The sequence below is a fragment of the Acyrthosiphon pisum genome, chromosome A2 (assembly GCF_005508785.2).
Source record: "Acyrthosiphon pisum isolate AL4f chromosome A2, pea_aphid_22Mar2018_4r6ur, whole genome shotgun sequence".
NCBI lineage: Eukaryota > Metazoa > Arthropoda > Insecta > Hemiptera > Aphididae > Acyrthosiphon > Acyrthosiphon pisum.
The window spans coordinates 101,248,144-101,253,487 of NC_042495.1; the positions used below are offsets into that span (position 1 = coordinate 101,248,144).

The 5,344-nt window shown below is 35.8% G+C and overlaps 1 protein-coding gene across 2 annotated transcripts in view; it reads left to right on the forward strand.

Moving 5' to 3' along the window:
* Nucleotides 1-5,344, forward strand: part of LOC100571490 (neurogenic protein mastermind-like) — a 256,717-nt gene that overhangs the window by 112,995 nt on the left and 138,378 nt on the right. The gene's annotated exons all lie outside the window — the stretch shown is intronic.

Genomic DNA, 5,344 nt, shown 5'->3' on the forward strand with positions numbered 1-5,344 from the left:
GATAGAGTATAGAATTACATACATAGTAATTATTGGTTAATTTTATAGTTTATATTATTTAAATAAAATATTTTTTTTTTGTTCATCTTGTTATCAATTATCATGTTATCATGTTATCTTGTTATGATGTGTGATTCGTAGGTGCTGTAGCTGCTAAAACCGTGGTTAACACAAGATTCTGTTTACCTTAAAGGTATATCTTAAATCATGATGTTTAGATGTTTAGATTTTGTTATATAAACCATTACCGCTTTGCTTAGAATAAAAGATGTTTATGATACATCATAACACTCAGTATCTGAATCCCATGTAAATTAATAATATTTTTACTATTTCGCCCCCCCCCCCCATAGCCAAAGTCTGGAGACGCCCCTGATTGACTGCTGTAATTCAACGCTAAAATATAATAAAATTATAACCTAATGAAAAGCTAGTGAGCAGGTGTATTATAAAGTGTGTGTAGTTTTCATATTTTAAACTTTGAGGAAAACTTATTTTTTTATTTTATAAAACCATTGCCTTACTTAAGTACCTATTATATAGTATACAATTATAATATGAAATAACTAAAAAATTCCAAATTAAGTCAAAGTAGGATGAAATGTATGCTGTATAAAAAAATGATTAAATCTCAAATATATTTTGTGAATAATTTGGAAATTTCAATTTATTTATTTACTTTACAGCGTAAAAAGGTATAGTATTAGTGTAATGTACAAACATTTCCCGAAAATAATGAACAAACAAAAACGACATAATATCATGGTGATGTGCTTTGAGTTGAAGTAATATATTTACATATTACGATATTATTATGTATAATATATTTCGTAAAGTTCGCTTTCGACGTCGACCAAACACTTGGTAGATTATTTTCAAAAATGTCTCCGATGTTGTTGTTTCGAAGAGTTTTGCGATAAAATCCGTCAATCCGGTTAATGCTCGTCTCGTTGTTTTTCCATTAATGCGAATGACGTCAGGGGAAGAAGTGGGCTGTAGATTGGTGAGTTTGGTAGGAAAATGGTGGTGGAAGGGGGTAAAAACACATCAGCAATCGATTCCACCTCGACCCTCTCTCCGACACTCTCGTCCGTTTTCTTCAAACCTTCTTGCGCTTTATATGTGTGTTATACAACATAAACATATACACACACACTACCACACTCACACATAAACTCACAATGAAACGTCGAGCGACACACAAGAAAGTTTCAGTCGGCAAACGAGTGGTGGGATAGGAGGGGACGTTGTGATAGAGATACAGAGGGAGTGAGGGTGGACGCGAGGGGAAAAGGACAAAAACTCTCCATACAGCCAGCTCAAATAATCATGATAATTACAATTCGGTGGCGGCTTGGCGTACGCGTGTTAGGCCTGTACCGTAGATGGAGGGGACAACGGGGATGATATCGGCGGCGTCGGTGGCAGCGGAAAGTCTCGGGGGTAGTGCACATATAAGGATGGGTGCGGGAGGGGAAATAATAAGGGACACTTTGGGCGCTCGCTTGCATACAGCTAGCACCGACGCCACCTACCCCACCACCTATCACCACCGCGCCATCATCGCTTACCCGTCGTACGTCGCGCGGGTATACAACAGTGTACACGCTAATGAAAATTGATTAAGATTAAAGATGCACCGGAAGAAGCTTTTTCCATTTCGCCGTGTTATTATATATACGCGCGTGTGAGTGAACAATATATTATTATAATATACAGCAAGCATATATCTTGCGGAATAACGCGCCGGTGCATGCGTATAGTATTATTAAATCAATCGACGGGGTTTTCCGATAACGTGGTTTTAATATAAAATGCAAAATATTAGTGCGACGACACCTCACCGGCGTGGCCACCGATTCCACCGTAAAGAAAATGTGACAAAAGGACGAAGGAAATATAAGGGGATTAATTCGGCGGCGCGGCAATACGACCGAGGAGAAGGCGCGCAGCTCGACGCGGTCTCGAGTCGGGGCTTTAATTAAGGGTGAGAGAAACGGAATTAAACAGACGTGGACAGGGGTGGTGTTGACGGGTTTAAGTTGGTTGGACTTGACAGGGCGAGAGACATCGGGGGTCGAACTAAAACGACTTAAATTCGCTTTTTGTTATACACCTCCTCCTATATACCACGGCAAACGTTTTTTATTTTTCATTTTTATTTATTTATACAGCACGTAATAATAAGGATCTACCGTCTTCGTTCAGTAAACATAATTAAATTAAGTATTAAAAATCGTTAGTACATATTTTTTTTATCGCGCGAATACGTATCGGAATCGTAGTTACAATTTTGAATTTTGTCACGGGTTCGTTTTTTATTTATATTTAAAATGTTTATCGAAAACAACCCGATTCCGTTATTTATCGTTGAGGAATGATACATTTTCCCAAATGACATTTCGTTCTATAAAAGTATTACGACGAGGCCTCGAGAGTATATCATATAATATTATTATGCGGCGTAAAACATGCAGATATTATACGTAATACCTACGCAGGACAGCACCGGTAGCGACCCTGGTAGTGGTCGTCTGTAGCATTATGACGTATAGTTCGTTATATATAACAGCCTCGCGTGAAAATAATACACCGCGGTCGTTCGTTAACGTCGCGTTTGAATTAAAACAACGGTTGTATAATAATAATATTATGTCCGTGTGCGTGTATAATAATAATAATAATATAGGGATGAAAAAAATCAATGCCGTTTCCTTGTGCGCATCACATCCCATTCCCCAGACGTATTAATAATAATATCATACACGCGCGTGGTGACGGTAACGGATGATAATAATAATAATATTATAATCCCTCGTCGGTTTCGGCCTTGGTCGTTGTCGTATTACGCATCGGCGGTGGCGGCGGCGGCGACTACGAGAATTCGTCGTTTTCCTCGGCGAGGGTCGATTATATGTAGGGTTAACACACACAAAAAATAATAAAATAAATAAAAGTAAACGCAACAATAACTGCGTGTTTGCAGAACACCGCCGCTGTACGCGTACGTATTTAGTGACCGACCGGAAGCGAATGGGGTGGAGGCGGCAATAGAAAGGAACTCACGTAAATCAGAGATCGACAAGACAAGGGGCGCCTGTGTTCCCGGTCGTTTTTAACACTTAGTCTCGGATTTATGGCTTATCGTGTCGTCACATTAGAACAGATTTCGTCGTCGTCGTCGCCATCGCCATCGCCGTTGCAGTCGTATCTTCTCTCTCTCTTTTTTTCTCTACAGTGTGTAACTGGCACTAACTCTCCTCTCCGACTGTACACGCATGCACACGCCCATTCGGTCCGATACAAATTAAATTGAACTACTTAACTGATTTCACACCACCGCTGCCGTTCCTCTTCGTAGTCGAGTGCTACTCGATTCTCCGCCCCCTCCGGACTATAGCTGTGTTTAAAATTTACTGTCTTTCAGCCGACCATTTCGAGGTACCCAAAGTTTCTTATAGCGGCGGCGTCGTAGATGGCGTCGACGACGATTGATGGTCATTTCCATTTCCAAAAACAAATCGTCTCGATAAATGTGTATAAGTTTAACTCCGCTTTTTTACGTTCCCGAAATACATTATTTGACACTAACATCAGTTTTTTGAATCTTGAACAAACATTGTTATTTAGATAATCCATTATTTCAAAACGAACTCGAACCAAGCAAAACCGCTTTAAATATATTAAACGATAAGGTAAAAACAAAAAGTTTTCTTCATTTGTAAGAATTTACATAAAAAAATTTTATGAACGCACACTAAACTTGATGGATCACTTTCTTCTCTGTCAAATCATCGATGATTTAAAAAAAAAACTAAAAGGTTGACTCGAAAGTTTTTTTTTATTATTATTATTTTAATACTACATTTTCAGTACCTACCTAGTTTAAATTTATCTTTACATACTGTTTTCCATTATTTTCCTAATTTTTCGAGTCCTGGAGTTATCAACGATTTGGTATTATATTAAGTAAAATCATCTACTATAGACATCTGATAGGTTTAAATCAAAATTATGAAGAATATTATGTTTTGATAAAATATTCAAAACCATCACTAATGAGGAAAATTATTTTAAATGTGTAATCAACGTTACAAAATCACAGGGTGGTGGACGCATAATCAATTTCAACATTATAATGAAATATGAACTAAAATCCAAATAACATTATTTGACGTTTAAACGATAGTGTCGCAAAATGATATGACGAGCCCGGGGAAATGGTCGTGAAATCAAATCGCCCTCGCACGCCTACTGACCTAGTAGCATACATCTGACAACCCCTTACTGTGTAAACACACCCCTGTTTTCACAAGTATGGAAAAAAAAGCCTTTGATCCTGATAGCCAACCAAAAGGGCGTATAATCCGTTTCTATTCTCTGAACATTTGCTACCGGTAAACAATGTATATATGTTTATTGTGTATATTATATTGTAAGACACAGTACACCGGTTATACTTTGAAGTTTAATAAACGTTTTGTTTGTTTTGCTAAAATAATAATTTGGCGTAAGTAATAAACGTGAGATTGGAGTAACTAGGTATACAGTTAAACAAATATGTATTTAGAATATAATAATTCCTTTTTAAATTGATTGACTTGGCTAACGGAATTCTTCAATTGTTTGGCCAATTGGAACATTTTAATTATAAACTAGGTATTTAAATTATTTGTACATTAAGAATAGGGTTTGAGGGTTTGAAAACTTCAAGAAACATAAATATCTTAAGAATTTCTAATTTCTAAAAAAATATTAATCAATAAATAAAATGAATACTTGGCCATATATTTTGTAATTAAAGCTATTAATAAGTTTATATTTTATAAACAAAAATTAATCAAATTTATTAATCAAATAAAAAAAAAAAAAAAAACGGGAAATTGCTCGCTGCTACCTCCATACTTCGTCATTAAGTAGTGATGGACGACACATTTTTTAATTTAATGATTGGATACGAAGAACGATTTTGAGTGGTAACCGTGTGTAGTGAAGCACCAATTTTGGAATATTGTTAATTTATTTATATAGGTAAGTACCAAATATTACTATTATAGTGATTTCTTTTTTTTATTGGTAATATTGTTTACAAAAATATCGCATAATATAATATTATTATATTAAATATTTATAATTAGTCAATACGTAGGCACATTAGAACGGTGTAAATAGGATCGTTGTATAAAATAAATAGTTTAATATTATATTTAAGGGGATTGGTGGCGGTGATTTCCTGTCTTTGTCTAACACACGCGCAACATAAGAATTTAGACGTGTTTTTTGTCCAACGTACCAATTGATATAGTGAAGCGATAAAAATTCTGAAAACAAATTTGAATTTGTC